The sequence below is a fragment of the Dermacentor variabilis genome, chromosome 7 (assembly GCF_050947875.1).
Source record: "Dermacentor variabilis isolate Ectoservices chromosome 7, ASM5094787v1, whole genome shotgun sequence".
NCBI classification, from domain to species: domain Eukaryota; kingdom Metazoa; phylum Arthropoda; class Arachnida; order Ixodida; family Ixodidae; genus Dermacentor; species Dermacentor variabilis.
This window is the reverse complement of record NC_134574.1, coordinates 154544655-154562013: the sequence shown is the minus strand read 5'-3', so window position 1 is coordinate 154562013 and position 17359 is coordinate 154544655. Positions and strand designations below refer to the sequence as shown.

The 17359-nt window shown below is 48.1% G+C and overlaps 1 protein-coding gene across 2 annotated transcripts in view; it reads right to left on the bottom strand.

Moving 5' to 3' along the window:
• The window catches only part of LOC142588195 (protein hunchback-like), a 46980-nt gene extending 33503 nt beyond the window's left edge, over positions 1–13477 (bottom strand). Inside the window, exon 1 of one of the 2 annotated variants that reach the window (XM_075699718.1) lies at positions 13126–13477. The gene's annotated coding sequence lies outside the window, so the exon portion shown is untranslated. Of the gene's footprint in view, positions 1–11571; positions 11886–13125 lie in introns of those variants that run through there. The other variant, XM_075699719.1, reaches the window with a different exon arrangement.
• Between the last annotated feature and the right edge of the window lie 3882 nt (positions 13478–17359).

Here is a 17359-nt window from a genome sequence, read left to right as displayed (position 1 = left end):
ACTCTGAGTGCGCGCATATGCAAACTGGCCAGTTTAGCAGGGGTCGCGCGACCCGACTCAACTGGTCGCAGACGGTCGGTTTCACATCGGTTGATGCTGCTTCCGTATTTCTGTTTGCTTTTTTTTTAACGATCAGCGAACGCAGTCGCATAGCTGCTGAACAAATCAGCGACGTTTCAGAGTATGTACGTCGAAATAAGCGGATGGTCTGTCTTGAACTGAACTGCGTTTCCGTTTTTTCTTCGTCAGGAATTGTGCAGCCAGAACGGACACCCGTCGCTGTGCACTTCTCGATGGTTGCGCGCGCGATCGTCGCCAAAACACGTGACTATGTAGCCCAAGAACAAAAGAAGAGAACTAAGAGAAAAGCAGCGAGAAGCAAGCACGTACGCTATCTTACGCTTGGCTGGCCGAGGAGAGAACATACATATGGCCGCGGCTCGAGAAATCCGTCGCAGTTATCGTCTCGCTATTTTCAGCCATTGCAAGCGTTTTGCTTCCTGATTATAGTTCATTAATTCGTCTTGCATCCTCTTCCCCGGTGCCGGTATAGCCAAATGTTATTCATCTGGCTAACCTATCTGTCTTCCTTTTGCCTCTCTCTCTCTCTCTCTCTCTCTCTCTCTCTCTCTCTCTCTCTCTCTCTCTCTCTCTCTCTCTCTCTCTCGCGCTCTCGCTCTCTCTCTCGCTCTCTCTCTATTAGGTAGTTTCAGAAATGGCGTCCCAAAACGGCTTTGCATACTCAAACTTCCTACGAGGAGGTCGAACCGCCTCATTAGGAATAAATGTTTTCTCTCTCTCCTTGTACAACTTTTGCAGTATTTTCTACTATTTTCGCTTTCATTTGTGTACGTGACCTAAGCGTCCCCTCATCTTTGGGTCTCCGATTTCTGAAATTCCCTGTTTTTGCTTTGCGTGTTTAAATTTTTTTAGCATCCTCAAGGTGAAATGACAATACGCCTTACAGAGCTCAGTGGTTACACAGCATAGTTACAACAAAATGTTTCACATAAGTGTGACGCAAGAAGGCGCGACACGTGAATGAGTTACTTAATTGCCTGGCGCAAAGGGCCACATTTTGCGAGCGTCGGATTTATTGCGTCCCGGGTGTAGCTCATCTCGGAGGCAGCAGGGGGGCGCGGCTTTGTGCAAGCCTATATGGCGAATCGTCATATAATATAGATTTTCAATAGCCTCCGCATTTACACTGTATACGTCCGTATACCCTTCCCCGTTATAAGCGCGCGTCCAGAAATTTCGTTCAGCGACAGCTGCTATGAGCTCACATTCAGCCGTTTCGATGTCAGCCGATGTACACGACAGGAATTCCAAAGCTATCTTTTAAAGAAGTTTCACGAAGAAATAAATAGGGGCGTGCGGATATTCGGAATTTGTAATATGAATCGAAAAAGTCCTTGCTATTCAATTAGCTATAGTATAGCGTCCGGGAATTCACTATTATAGGAATGGTGGCTACAAGTGCCATCTAGCCTTTTCCGCGGCGAAACAACCTTGTTGTGTCGCTTGTTGCTGTGAGTGGCGTTCACGAACGCATACTCGTATGGGAATGGCCGAGAGCCCGATGTGCGACTCCTGTGGGTGCGAGGAGACCATCGAGCACCTGTTGTGTACCTGCGCTCGCTAGGATGTCCAACGCCTCTCTCTGCGGGCGACTTTACGCCGACTGGACTCGAGACCGTTCACCGAGTCAAAGATACTCGGACCGTGGCCACGCCCGTCACTGGCTCGAAAAGCGATTCGTGCACTAGTGCGGTACTTGAAGTGCACGGGCTTAAGAGACCGCTTATAGTGTCATTGTGTACGCTGTCCCTCCCACACGTACTCAGTGCTTACTCTCTCCCTTTCTTCCTCTTTCTATTCCCCTTTCCCCCACCCCCAGTGTAGGGTAGCAAACCGGATGCTGTTCTGGTTGACCTTCCTGCCTTTCCTATCCTTGTTTTCTCTCTCTCTCTCTCTCTCTCTCTCTCTCTCTCTTGCAGAGGTGCCAGTTCCTTGCATGAGCGAATGTACGAAGCAGATAAATTCTCAGTAATAATTTCCAGTCGTTCAACAAGATATACGCCTCGGTTTTAGGCAACAAGCATACAGATTTGTTGTCTATCTGTAGGCAAAGTAATTTACTACTTGGCCAGTCTCGCCATGTTTAAAAAATAAATTGTGGCGATGTATACATTATCACATCTATAACGAACGCGGCCCACTCAACTTGCATTTCGTAACATGTGCTTCTTCTCTAAAGAAATTAAATTCTGGCCTTTTGCGTGCCTATTATGGGGCCCGCCGGATGAATTTTGTCCACCTGGGGTCCATTAACATGCACCCAACCTACGGTACACGAGCATCTTTCTTCCCTTTTTTTTTTTTTTTTGCATTTCGCCTTCATTGAGGTGCGACCGTCGTGGCAGTGATCGAACCGGCAACCTTGTGCTCAGAAGCGCAACGCTATGTAGCCGCTGAGCTATATCGCGGCGGGTTTGCCTAATGTTCTCATTTAAGTTTCTCATTTAAAAGCTTCCCAACTGACCGAACGTCAACTTTCGAATGGAGCACTGCATGGATTTATGAAACGTTGTTAATAAGCTTCGTTTTTTTTTTTTTTTTTTTTGCGGTACAGGCTTCACGCAGGCTTTATTTACTTTACCACGTTCAGAATTTTAAAATTGCTGCTCTGGAAACATTACGGCTATCCTATTCCTTTTCTCTCTTTCTCTGCGTTTAGAAGCGAGAATCTGGTTAGTGTTTTGCTAGCTGTTTCATCCATAAACGTTCACTTCTCTCTCTCTCTCTCTCTTAGAACACCCCAATACATGATGTGCACTGCATCGTGTGGATTCGAACACCGGTTCTGCACAACGGCAGTCAGGGGTTTTACTTTTCAGCCACATATCCGAGCCGCCTGAGCATCTGCTGCGATGTTTTTCGTCCAAGGCTCAATACACACACACGCATACACATAGATATATATATATATATATATCGCATGCGTATATTTTTGCTCAATATATATAACACACTGTAACGTTCAGTGTTTTTATAGAGGAGGACGGTGTTGTTGTCTGCAGGCGCATTTATAGCGTAACTGGAATCGCCGGCAATTGCTATGCGCCATGCGCCGCCCCTTTTCGATAGAGTTCAAGAAACCTCCTAAAATCTTTAGGCCTAACGCACAGCTGTAGATGCTCGGCGACTCAAACGCGATGCTCGGAGCGCATGGCTGCCTGCATGTGCTTTTTACGCCGCCGGTTTGCTACATGTGGAAACCGCGATCTGATGCATTGCGATGTACACTTACAACAAAAGCGAGAGCCGTTGCGACGCACGTTCACTGTATTTGGCCTCCCTGCAGCGATCACCCGCTCGAACGGTCGCGCGAGAAGCGCCTGCCGCCATGCGTGTAGCGTTTCAATCGCTGAGCACTGCATGTGTGCATCGTTCAATGCGTCCTCATTCGAAGTGCATGCAGTGTAAGACGGAAGAGCAAGGCGAGGTGGAGGTATACACGGTTTGGCCTTGCTGAACTTTTACCGAAGGCAGTTCACCTATCAACGCACGCGGACGAGATATCGTTCTTTGGTTTCCTGCGATGACTCGTCTTCGAGCGCGCGCATGGAAGGATCCAGCGGGCAGCCGCCGCGATTTGTTCATGTATCTCCGCAAACAAGACCCTCCACCGTTTATATATGCGCAAACCCACGGCATACCGCGGCTCCGTTTCTGTCAACCACCAGGCTATCTCGTACCAGAAGTCTCATCGCTTATATATACAGGTGTGATTATTGACAGGCGCCTTTCTTGGAACCCCCGCCGCATCTACCTGAAGCGGAGACTAACTTCGATTGTTCATATATAATGAAGTTTCTGCGCCGGAAAAACTCCACAGGCACGTCGCAGTACACGGTCCATGCTCTATCAGCTGTACAGAGCACTATTTCTGCGCCTTTTTTACGGTTTAAAGATCTCAGAGCGTGCCGGTTTTGGCGAACGCATGCACGCAAGACGAACATTCGCACCCTCGAAATTTTGCTAGGCTGCGGGCTAACCTGTCTCGAACTGTACCACGGCGTGCATAGACTCATGCGACAATCATGATTGTCAGAGACCACCCGATTCAAACGTGTATATACGTCACAGTTGACAACCTCAGAGCACGCATTCGACATCTCTGTCGAGTCCCCTGCAGTCACTGTGGATATTGCTACTTTGCCGATGCGAGGACCTCAAGCCACATTTTTTTTTTCTTCAAAACTTGTTGCGACTCATCGAGGCTGCCTTCCGTTGCGCTTTACGCCAGCGGCGAGACCATGCATGCACTGTCACCCCTCTGGTGCTCATATATGACAGTCGCAAGTATGCCTCGCAATTTCTGGAAGTATACGTCACTAAAACAGTGGCTCTCTCTATATATATACATACTACAGTTGACATTGTCAATGACTGAACGAGGCATATAGAAAAAGAACGCACATTTACAGCGATATATCTACCTGTCTCAACCGCCAGCTTCACAGACGATGTTGTCATCTCGGCCTTATATACAGGCCGCAGTCAAGTTCAAGGTGTCCCACGTGACGAACTCTATACGGCAACATAACTTGCCGCCCTATGCGTGCTATACCTTACTGATACTTTACTGACGTTCTCGTGACGCCTGCGGCAAAAAGGACGTTCCACGTCCGCCGCCAAGGTCTAGCTGTGAGTAGTGGCGCTGGCTAACACTCCCAAGGTTCTACTATAGTACACATAAATACCCAAGAAAGTGGATGGGGAAACAGCGCCGCGGTAGCTCAATTGTAGAGCATGGCACGCGAAATGTGAAGGTTGTGGGTTCGGTTCCCACCTGCGGCAAGTTGTTTTTTCATCCACTTTAATTTCCATTAATTTATCGTTTCTTCATTCCATTTATTAAGCACAAGTAATTTTCCCTACGTTGTCCTTGGTGTCAGTGTTTGTTGGCTTTTGATGATATTACTGATGTTGTCACACGAACCCGCGCATCACGCATACAATTGCTCTCCTTACACAAAAATATATGTTTGCCTGTCTCCATAGTAACGCTTTGTAGAACACCAAACGACGCTGAGTGGCAAGCATCTTACAGCCTCACATCGATTGGCCACAGTGAGTGAGATCTGCATAATTTTAATGCGAAGCATTCTTTTGCTGGATGCCTGGTGTCATTTTATGCTCCGTTCTGTTGGTCCTTCCGTTTCGTGTCCCCAAAAAACTCGTATAGCGCCATGCAGGCTTGAATAGGCGAACTTTTGTGAACACACAAACTCATGTGCGCGTATACCGCCACTTATAGTTGTGGGCGCACGTAAGTTAAGCGTCCGTCATAAGTTATGATTCCAAAGAATGCTTACGCGCTCTGTATGACAATTCCCCAGTGGGGAGCTTCTGCACCGAATTTTTTCTATTAGCGTCGCTTCAGACTTCATGTTTTAGACCGACCGTTATATACGGCACCGCCTGATGTTGACGCCTGCATCATAGAGTTTTTCCTGGAAAACTTACTACAGTGAACTCTATTCTACTGTGTCGGAAACTGCGAGGATGACGGTTCAGGAAGCATGGGGATGACGGGCAGTAAATGCCTTGGTGCTTTTTGACTTCAAACAGCTTTGTGGCTTTGCAAACACGCGTGAAACGTTTTGCAGTGACGCAGCAACGAACACATGCGAGGAGGTTTTATATTCGACAATTCGCAATGATTACCGGCATGTAGTCAGAGACCTCATCCCTCGCTGTGTTCGCAAAAAAAAAAAAAAGAAAGAAAGAGTGCTTTGGAAATTGAGAAACATGTAGTAAACAGCATGGTAAGAACGGCTGAAACCACAAGAACGAATATCGGACAAATCTATGCAACCATCACGATAGCTGAATTAGATCGCACCGCCAGAGTTCGCGCTCGTGTAATTTTTTTATAGGAAACTCTAAAAAGTTTTGAATGAAGTTGTGGCGTTTAACGGGCCAAACCATGTTCAAATTATGACGAACGCCGTGTAGTGGGGTACTCGCGATTAATTTTAACCACCTGGGATCGTTTAAGACGTTCACATAAATACTAGTATTCACGAGCGTTGTTGCATTGCACCGCTGAGGAATGGGATTTTAATAATCGGCTGCTTATAACAATTAAGAGAGAGAGAGAGAGAGAGAGAGAGAGAGAGAGAGAGAGAGAGAGAGAGAGAGAGAGAGAGAAGCCATGCGGTTGGTTGCAAGAAAAAAATAAAGCTAAGCTGCACTCTCATATATATATGACACTCGAGTGCCCAAACTGTTACTGAGATTTCTTTTGCCACAACCACGAGTTGGGGGCAGTTCGACGTGCGCCGTGACCTAATTGCACAACTTACTTTCATCATAGTTAAGAAGCGTGAATTCAACTCAACAAACGTCTTCAGTCCGATTGAGGTATACCTGCGCTTCTTCATTGCATGCACACACACAAGTGTGACTGTATACGCGAAAATTTCATGTGCGCATGCTGGAAACTGGACTGGCACAACTACATTGTATAGTCACACCAGCGACAATGCACCAGGTGTACATACTGGACACAGCCGTCCCCATATTTCAGGAAAAAACAAAATCGGCACTCCTTTTTCGATTTAAGCCGGCAGTTATATCGCAGCACCTAATGCTCGCCATCTGTGCTATCGTCTCTCACTTTTGATCATTTTCTCACGTTCGTTGGCGAAAAATCAACCGGCTACGTTTCTTCTGTCAGGCACATATTGCCCGAAGTATTTGTATTGTAATGGCGTAGACCAACTTGAATCCCTGACCCTGGCGTTAATGTGCAGCACATGATTGAAAGTGACATGCTATTTGCTGCGTTGATGCCGTATACAGCAGGGCATTAAAGGAAAACAAGCGTTAACCATATGGGGTACACACGTGTGTATTCATTTGCCGAGTAAAGATTGTGTTCGCGAAACGGTTCCTGTGTGCCTCCAAGTCTTGTAATTTTATTGCATTAAAGCAAATGGCACCTAATGCGATCCCACGAGCTAAATGACTTTCTCGGGCGTTTGGCCTTCAGCTCTATACCGCGATTTTCTGTACCTTACAGAAATTGCTGATGCTGATTCCTTTTCAACATGAAAGTTGTCTGTCATCGTACTTCTTATAGTGTCCTGCTTTGAGTTAGTACAGCACGAAAACGGTGATTCGTTACATTAACATGGGAGTAAACTGTGAGTTAGTAACAGGCTTGACGCCTGTATGTGCCCGTTATGTCACCCTTAGTTATACATCTGCTTAGGTCGTTCACGCTCGGTAGGCGTTCGGTAGGCGTTCGGTAGGACGTCGTCCGCGAAAATAGCGCACCGTGAAAGGTTTGAACAAGCGGACACCTATAGCTTGCACGAGGTCGACGACGGACACGGACTCAGGACGGACGGCATCTTTACTGCGTCTGTCTTTTGTTGTGTGCGCTTGTAATTGCACGCAATTATACGAACCAACTATGAAGCCCAGCAACGCGTTCACTGAATACCACATCAATTTAGCTTACACGTACCGGAAGTATAACCACTACGGAAGCGTATACGCCTCCTGTTAGCGACGCCGTGTTCGCCCATATAAGGCTCATAAATTACTGGGGATTTCCTATGTACGCATGATGCCGTCGGCTGGCTTTTGGCACTCTCGCGGTGAGGCCGATGAGCCAGATTGACTTATGGACACCTCGAGACGCCATGTATAGCGCCTGCAGAGGCGGCAGATGATCTCCGCAGGGGATGCAGGCAGCACAGCACGCACCCTTGCCTTCAACGAAGTGGCGAACTCCGCGAGTGCGGGGATCGGAGCCTTAGCTCCGAGGAGGGAAAGGGCACGGGAAGTAGGAACGCTGGTATAGCCGTCGGCGTGTGTAAACCCTCGCAAACAGACAGGCGAGCGAACGAGCAGGAGAAAAAGAAAAAAGAAAAACAAAACAACAGCACAGACCGAAAGCTCTGCCACAGTGCCCTAGCTCGCATCCGGTCAGCCAGGAGTCTGAAGAAAGACAGAAATAAAAAAAAAAAAAGTAAAGGAGGGGGATAGAAATTTCACCCCGAAAGAAGCGGCAGCAGCGACCTTCTCGAGTGTGTGTTAGGTGTTGCGCGTGTGGAAAAGAGGTAAAAATGAGGACGAAGAGAGAGAGAAAAAAAAGGGGTGGGGAGTGCCGACCCCGTTTCCCCCTGCAGCTCGAGACCCGCAGGGAAGTCCTTTTCCCCCTCCCCCTTCCCCATCCCCACACGTATGTGTATACTCTCCGTTATGCCATGGGATGCGCGTGGCCGTCTGGTCGCTACCAGACGAAATCCGATCGATACGGTCGAGGACGGAAAGGGTCACCGCTCGCGGGGATAGCCCAGTGCCGCGCTGCGTTTTAGCGCCCTGCCTTTGACCGGAACGTGCTCAGATGTGGCGCGGGCTACTTTTACCGAAACACGAAGTCGCACGGCACGCGTCAAAATTAGAATATATTCGTGACGATGTGTCAAGACGCGAACCAAAGTGGTAAAAAAGAGAAAGAATAAAAAACGACAGAGACAGGAAACAGGGTCCGTTGGTGCCCCTGTAAGCAAGCCCCTTTGTCAGTGTTTCAACGCGATAACTATACGGAGTCCGGTGTCGCAGAATATCCGGTGTCGCGTCCGGCATCGGCTTCCGGCATCGGCGCTGGCGTCCCGTGAGCGAAAGTTGCCGTATATATTTAAGCATATGTATGTATGCCACGCCTTGCTATATGACATGAGCTGTATGCGGGTTATACTGCCACCACCATTCTAACACTAAAGTTGCTCGTATACGTGTCTTACGTTCTTGACAGTTATTCCTCGGAATTTTGAGAATGGCAGCCCACAAACAAATGTCATGGAACAAGGTCATGGACCAAATGTCACGACTTTAAGGGTGTGAATTGTTTTACACAGTGCCTGGCCCGTGAGGCTTATCGTCCATATATAATTAACTATAGTTCGTCTGCAGTCTGAGCTGGTCTGTCCGTATACAGTCAGGAAGCTCTAAGCACCTTCTCTCTTTTTTTTTTCTTTCATGGCGCTTACGTCCCTCGAACCAGCCGCAGCCGAGGTCTCGCTTCAGCTGCAGACTTGGGAGCCCGAGCACGTTGAGCACTTCGCAAGGTGTTCAGGTATACGCGTTTTTGTTCACTAGGTGGACGCAGGCACAACACCTTCGCGTCGGTCACTTGAGGTGCATGACTTGAGGCGTACAAACTGCTGCCACGTTTTCGGCTGCAGCAGCAATGAAACCCACGTGCGGAAAGAAAAAAGATACATCGTCGCAATCGTACACGCGCGCGCGATCAGCAGTCACAACAACACGGATACAAAACGCTTGCAAAATGCGTAACTTGTAGGTCATACTTGCTCCCCTTCCCGAACGATATAAACAATCAACTCGCGTTTTATATTAATGTCTGTTCTTCTACGTGCGTCTAGACGCGTTATGCTCGCTCGTTCCGTTATGCCATCACGACGCCCACCACACGCTAAGTGTGCTGACTCTTCGCGTTTTGCTTGCGTAGATAAGAGCATTGTTATAGCGCTGATCGACAAAACTCTTCCATTTCCTAACCACGCCCCCCTCCCCCGCCCTGCCCCAATCTCTCCCCTCTTCACATCCCTTTATACCCGTTCACTTCTTTTATCTTTTTTCTTATATATATATATATATATATATATATATATATATATATATATATATATATATATACCGGGTGTTTCTGCGAAGACATTAGGCATTTAAAAAAAAATTCCTGTGGCAGATACCACAATTGTAGTCATTCAGCTGGTCCATACTCGAAGAGGCCATCACTTGCACGATAAATAGAAATGCCTAATCAACTAATTACCAAATTTTCATAATAAATATTTTAACTAATAACCTTACAGCTCACAGTGCCATTTTCGAATTGTAATCGCGGTGAGACGGCAAGGCATATCCACTTGAAATTATTTCTGTGAATGACACTACTGTCGAGACATGCGCCATCAAACTTGCCGTAAAAATGCACTGTCGTCTCACTTTTTTTGGTAAAACACCGCTTTATGCATTGAAACTCGAAAATAACCGGACCGTCAAACTAGTTCTTCATAAAGTTCAGGAATTAATATCTAGAAACTGGTGTCATCTTGAGAATTCGTTCCAAGTGGATCCACCTTGCGAACTCCCCGGCTACAATTTGTAAATTGCAATTGTAAATAGTTAATTACATAATTAGTATTTTTGTTAACTAGATTATTAGGTACTTTGGTATTTCGTCCAAATAATGTCAGCCTCTTTGAGCCGTCCAGCTCAAGAATTATGAATGTGTTATTCCCACAGGTGATTGTAAAAAAAAAAAAAACAACAAAATGTGGGTAAAAATTTTTGCAAGAACACCAGGTATATACACAGAGTTTGGATGAATAAAACACATTATACTCGGAAATGTTCTTTGAACACATAAAAAAAAAACTACAAGGTTTGTATATAGACGACTGTCTGGAGGCGTCGTTTGTACATACAATGACGAGGGTTGAATTGTGGGGTTTTATGTGCCAAAACTACGACCTGATTATGAGGCACGCTTCATGTGGGGGACTCCGGATTAATTTTGACCAGTGGGAGACGCGGACGTTCTTGCATTTCGTCCCCGTCGAAATGCGGCTGCCGCGACCGGGATTCGATCCTGTGACCTCGTAATGACAAGTGTAACTCGGTACTAATGCTGGTCTTCTGGATTATCTTTTACAATCCGTAATCCTTAGTTGCGTGCCGGTTCACACGAATGGTCTATTTCACACGTCTCGATACCATTATTTCATTGAGCTATAAATTGCATGTTGCTGAGAGGTTGAGCTAATCCGCGCCTCAACTACTCCATGTTTGCGAATTTCACGGCGCTTGAAGCAGGAAACGACAGCCAGAAAACGAATTAGAAAAATAAAATAAATATTAAAAATTGACTATGAAGGCACATAAAGCCGCTATTAATACGACAGGAATGTCGACAGACGTTGTAAACGTCGCAGAGGGTAACTGCGTCCGTACATAACTGTGCTGAAACAACTTTTCAGCGCTTTTAGCTTGCTGCTGCAACAGGGAACACTGAACAATAGATAAAGAAATTGGTTCTGAAGCTCTTCACTATTTGGTTCGCTGGTCCAACGCTACTATGTGATTGGCGTCATGTTAACTTTGCCGGGCTTAAACCAGAATTTCGAAGCATCTTCATGTTGCCGGGGCTTAAACCAGATATTCGAAGCATCTAATTCAGCGCATCAAAAATGGTACGTTGCGGCCTCTGAGGGGGTTAAAGGACTGCTTCAGCAACCGCAGCACATGAACAAGTACGATAGCTCCAAGTATACACAGAAACAAGGTTTGAATGCACCGGTATTTGATGACCATGTTTTACAATACCAAACGGCTAAACAAGTATACTGCCTTCGCCATCCTTATGTATTACGTATATATATATATATTAACAGCGAGCGTTTGACTGCTCGGTGCGACATCAGCTGATCGACACCCACGTCTATATACATTACTTACCTTGGTGCGCGCGTACAGGTGCTGCCCGGGAGTCGGCGTTTTAATCGTGGCGAACGGTGTATACGGAGAGACGGCGCCCAAATCGTCGGCCAAGGCTCGGGCTCGGAGCGCGGCGAAGCCTTTTCCTCCGCAAGCGTGGCGTGCGGCACCCAAATAGACAGGGGTACGTCCTCCCAGTGCGGAAACCAGACCGCGGCTGCGACAGCGCGAGTTGTTTTGTGGCCGGCCCCCTCCTCTGCAACTTTCTTTTTTTCTCTTTGTCTATACCCTCCCCTCTTTCCCGACTCATTCTCGTGCTGTTCATTTCGGAGCAAACGCTATACGAAACAACGGGATACCGAGGTGCGTGCGAGAAAGCAGGCGTGAGAGAGAGAGGAGCGAGAAGGCCTTTCTCTCTGATTTGTTCTTCCGTCGGAGGACGCGAGAACAACGGGAACATCGGAGATCGGGGAGACAGCGAAAATAAAGTCGCCCGCGCTGCTGTCCGGTGAAAGAATAAACTTTTGGAAGGAGGAGGGCGCGTCAAGCGGTGCGAAAAGAACCGCCGCGGCACTCGCCGGCCGCACGGCAACACTTTTCGGCAGTTTGTTAAGGCTTGTTGGTCGTCTAGTTATAGTACTGGGTCGTGGTAAACGTTTAACAGCGGGAACAGACGACAGGCAAGAAGAGCAGACGACACAAACGGGCCCGTTTTATGTGGCCGCATTCATTTTGTCCTTCGTCTGTTCGCGCTGTTAAACGTTCAATTTTCGGCAGTGCCGTTGGGAGCCACCTTGCTCGTTCGAGTCGAACTTGCGGGGCGCAGTTAAGCCGCCGGAAGAATGTGTCCGTACGGCTGAACGATGGTGCTCTCCTTATATTCTGCTAGATGATACACATTTTTAAAAAAATGCAGTAGCTCCGATGCGCAGCAGCTGGAGCGATGTCGTGATCAGAAAGTCTTGCGATTTTTTGAGTAAGCATTCGCAGGTGTGCCCGAGCAAGCTTCTTAGGAGATGAGCATTGGTCGAGGATGGTTCGTGTCCGAGTCGTCTTCGTTTATGTATGTGGCGCTCGCACGTGATGGAGAAGCGGAGACAGGACTGCTTTTTTTTTTTCTAGTTTTGCCTATTCAGCCCTTCAACTTCTTGCCACTGGCTTAGCTGATGTTATTTCCTCTCACCACTGGAGGAGCAGAAAGCAGCAGCAGCGGTACGAAGGGATCAGAAACAACAACAAGAAGAGCAACAACAACGACAACAATAACTACTATTACTACTACTACTACTACTACTACTACTACTACTACTACTACTACTACTACTACTACTACTACTACTACTACTACTACTAAGTGCCTAGAGCGGCCAGTCGCGCGGCAATTTCGATGTATAGCACGTATCGAGCGGCAGAAAGCTGTATCGGGAGTTTTTCATGTTGCTCTACAATATTCTCATTGACACATTTAATGTAATTATAATAGTTGAGAAGTTAATTAATTAAGACTATTATGCAATTAGGCGGAATGCAAAAGAATAGTCTGAGCATTTCCAAGCGAGGCATATACAACATTACCTTGGTTCTGTCCGTCGCGAAGCGTCGTCGCCGCATTCCTTCGGTAAACCAACTTCAACAAGTTGAAGCTGGTTATATAGTACGCAGATCTGCGTTGTTTCTTGCACTGCCGTGTTGTAAGCAATGCTTACGTACGGGAGGACGGCGTTCCACGTGTGGTGTTCGGCGTCGATGTAATATACGTGCCATGTGCATATCTTTAAATCTTGGTGCATGATAGTTGGGACACCCTGTATGCGTTGGACAATATTAGGGTTAATCTCGGCCTTCAACACGGTCTTGCCAGAGAGGCGTTCATGAAGTGCTGGATGCAAGCCGTGGAAGCGCACTGCCACGGAGTTCCTTCGCGGAGGAGCCGCGGCTGCAGCGCCGGGTGGCGTTTATTTTCAAGCCGCGGGCACGCCAAGTGTTTTTTTGTGCCGCCGCCCATTCTCAGCGCGGCGGCGGCCCTTATTTTTGTCGTCTGCAGCGGCGGCCGTGCAGACGATGTCCTTCTTTTATATTTTTGCCCGCGCCTTGATTTCCACCGGGCGCGCTCGGAACTCGCGTCGGCACCCTGCCTTTCATGTCCAGGGACTTAAGGACTAAAAAAGCCCGCGCGCCGCCCGCAGCATCGAAGGAGGCACTCAAAATAATTGGGGGGAGAGAGAGAGAGTGAGCGGAAGGGTGCGAGCCGGCGGCGCTGGCTCGCCGACAAAAACGCGCGGATTGAAGCCGCGTGCGTCGCTCCGAGAGGGAAAGTAAAAAGAACAACCGCGCGAGAGAAAACAAAGGGGCCGAGCTTAAAAAAGCTTGGCCGCTTGTCTTTTTTTTTCTCTCTCTCTCTACCGCGCGCTGCCACAACTGTCACGAGTTTCCCGAGAATCAACGCGCGGCTTCACCCTCGATCGCTTTGATAAGGGCGCAATGCTGCCGGCGCTCGGGTACAAACATACAATGTCGCTGGTTTGGAATCCCACGTAAATACAAGATTGCTTTATTGCGTTGGCCAAGTGCCAGGCTTATTCTCGCTCTGCAAGCGCCATGTACAGATATAGCTAAGGGCGTCGAGTTCCGTCCTTTTGTTTATTTTCTGCTTCGCGGGTATGTTTCCCGATTCGAGCAAGGTCTGCTGCCCTCTGACGTCTCAACTTTGCCTTTTGAGGATGGTAAAGCGCCGTTGCCAATCGCCGGGCAACATTGTTGTCGCCATCCTCGCTATGCGCGAATTATGTATAGCACTCAACTCTCGCCGCCACATAGCACGCGCATGGACCGAACACGGATCTTGTAAGTTCCCCGCCGATCCTTACGTATACCATGCAGCCGCAGGACGCGCTTGCCACCTGTGCTGTCTGTTCTCACCTCGCATAGCCGGAACGACCCGAACTGAGCTTGCAGGAGCCTTCGTTCCTTTCACAGGGTTGCTCCGGAGTTCATCTATATCAATGAAATTTAAACACCGATTTGCAGATGTAGTGGATGTATATGTATACTTAGCTCTCGACCGCATGCCTATGTTTGACGGCTGCAAATTATCCTCGCAACACAGGCGTAGTTATTCCCCACGATGCAAGCATATAGATGCCACGTCAGGGTGATCATTGTGTCTTCCGAACAAGCTGGCACGCGCGAGTCAGCATCGCCAGTTGCTGTGGGAGCATTCGGCGAGCTCTCTGTGTATACTGCGCAGCTGCATAGAACTTGCGTGCGCGCAGACGTGTTACAACTGGACTGAGAGAGATGTAGCAAATAAGAAAATGCGGAGAGCGTAGCCAGACGGACGTGCGGTTTGCTACCCTCGACGGTGGAAAGGGGCTGAGGGGTTGAACGATAAAAGACAGGGACAAAAGAAGAGATGTAGTCCATGTGAACAGTAATAGACATACGCTGTCTATAGATATAGGTGTCTGGTCAGGCCATTTGACTTTAGGAAAGTCGTCACAGCGTGCGCAACTTCATGTGTTGAAAAACAGCGCTATATACACTCGGAGCCTTTGCCTCCGTAAAGGGTCGACCGTCCAGTCGGCTGAGCGCGCTCCGAAGAGACTGACGTTGGATGTTGTAACGCGTGCGTGCAATTTCACAGGAAGTTCTCGGCGACCTACTCAAATTTGCAGTGGTCGCATGTGGTGGAGTCAACTAGGAAGGAATGCGAATTTGTGAATGCTATACCCGGTATAGTACAGCGCATCAGTGTATATGTAGTATCGCATCGGGAGAGCGTTGATCGTAATCACAGCTGAATAGAGACGGTTGATGTATACGCATAAATAAACGGCGGTTGCAATTATCTGGTCAATTGGATTGGATGTGCGTTGCACGCATGAGCTGCGTCGCTTCCCAAAGCGCACTTTGGGCCACACCTCATCGAAAACACGTCGCACACGAGTATATAGATAGTTGCACGGTTGCACTCGCTTAGGCGGTCCTATATGCGTCTGCCCGCACGCACTGTTGTCCGCCACCCTCTGTCTCCGAAATAATTATGCATACGGCCAGTGAAAATTGCTAACGCTTTGGTCATTTTGGCAGAAACTTCGCCCTCCAGAAAAGCTGCGTTACATATTAGAAACATAAATGCGAGGTTTTAAGTCAACAAAGTACTGAACACTGGAACAGTCACGTTCAAGTCAAATGAAACGTAAGAGTTCGCTGAACGGTGCGCCAAGTGAGCCCTCATTCCTTTCCATGGTCATCCATCACGGGGAGAATGAAAGATATTCCGAAAAGAAGGTATGGAGCGGGTGGACGACTTCCCGTGTGTCTGCGTCTATTGATATCGGGACAGTCACGTGACGTCACGTCTAGATGCTACGCTGTTTTGCCGACTTTCGGGCCTGCGACGTGTGTCTGCGTCTATATGGACATCGGGACAGTCACGTGACGTCACGTCTAGATGGTACGCTGTTTTGCCGACTTTCGGGTCTGTGACTAACACACTGAACCGCATTATCGAGGGAATGCGCTCATGGCTCCAGTCGCAAGTTCGCGGTATCAAACTTAATGATGTTCGACATTTATAGGGAAAGACGTATGTATAGTTCATCGTTGTATGGCGGGGAAGAAATGCTGCAGCTCTTATTGTGACGACTATATACAAGACGTGCGGCCACGACGATTGTTATTATGTTTGCTTCTTGGTTTGACAAGTATATATATGGCGCTCGTCCAAACCTGGCAGTGCGGACAACGGCGAAATCGAAGCGGAAAAGGGAAGCCGCGCGCGGCGTGCATGCATAAGTGGTGAAAGCGCGAGCGGGCACTTCTTTTTTCTTTTTTTACTTCTGCGTGACAGGATCAAAGCGCGCTCGCGGCGACGGTATTTTGACAGCTGTCAACGACCCGTCGCCTCGAGCACGAATATATACATATGCTTCCAAATGGAACGTGTCCGTTTTCGCTTTTATCCGCCAACGACAGAGAAAGTTCGGGGTCAAAAAGACGTTTCTTTTTTTTTTGTCTTCTTGTTTTTTCGCGCATATTCGATTACCACGATTCGCCTGTTGGTTCGTCCCCACGAACACGTGTCCGAGCCGACACTGCAAGCATCACTCCAGCATAGACCCATTTTTGTGGGCTCTGATCGTATATACAGAGCGACAGACTCCGCGGACACGCATGTTACATTATGTCCAAATCAAAACCGAGGGAAGAAAGCATTTTTCGCCTCTCGTTGTGCACTGCTCTTTTGAACTTTGACAGCGATCCTTTTCTCCGGCGTCGCTGGCGAAATTATGCAAAAACGGTCATCGCACCCCGGCAACACGGCAGTTTATATTCCGAACTCTCTCTCTATCTCTCTCTCTCTTTGCTTTTTCTTGCGTATGTGCGCGGTAAGACCCGGGCGTGTGACGCCTTTTCATCGCCGTGAGCCCCTGAGTTCTCCCAGCGTACTTACACGGTTGCTGCTAGAGAGAGTGTCTGGCAACCTTGACACTGACATCATCCCGCCCTCCCGACGATTTAACAGAGTGGCGGAAAGCAAGGACGATATAATAAGCTATAAAAAGTGCACGAAAAAAGAAATTTAAGCCATGGCCGGCGCAATGGACGAACGCGTCGCAAAGCACATATCGCGTGTCGTCTGCTATAGCAGACGACAAAGTGCGCAGCGAACGGGAAAAACGCGGCGCTCCCTATTTATATGCCGTGTGTATCGGCCGCAGGCCGACATACTGCATATGCGCGCGAGGTGGGGTGGTGAGGATTATGTCACCGTCGCTCGACTCAATGGCGATGCTGGAGTGGGACG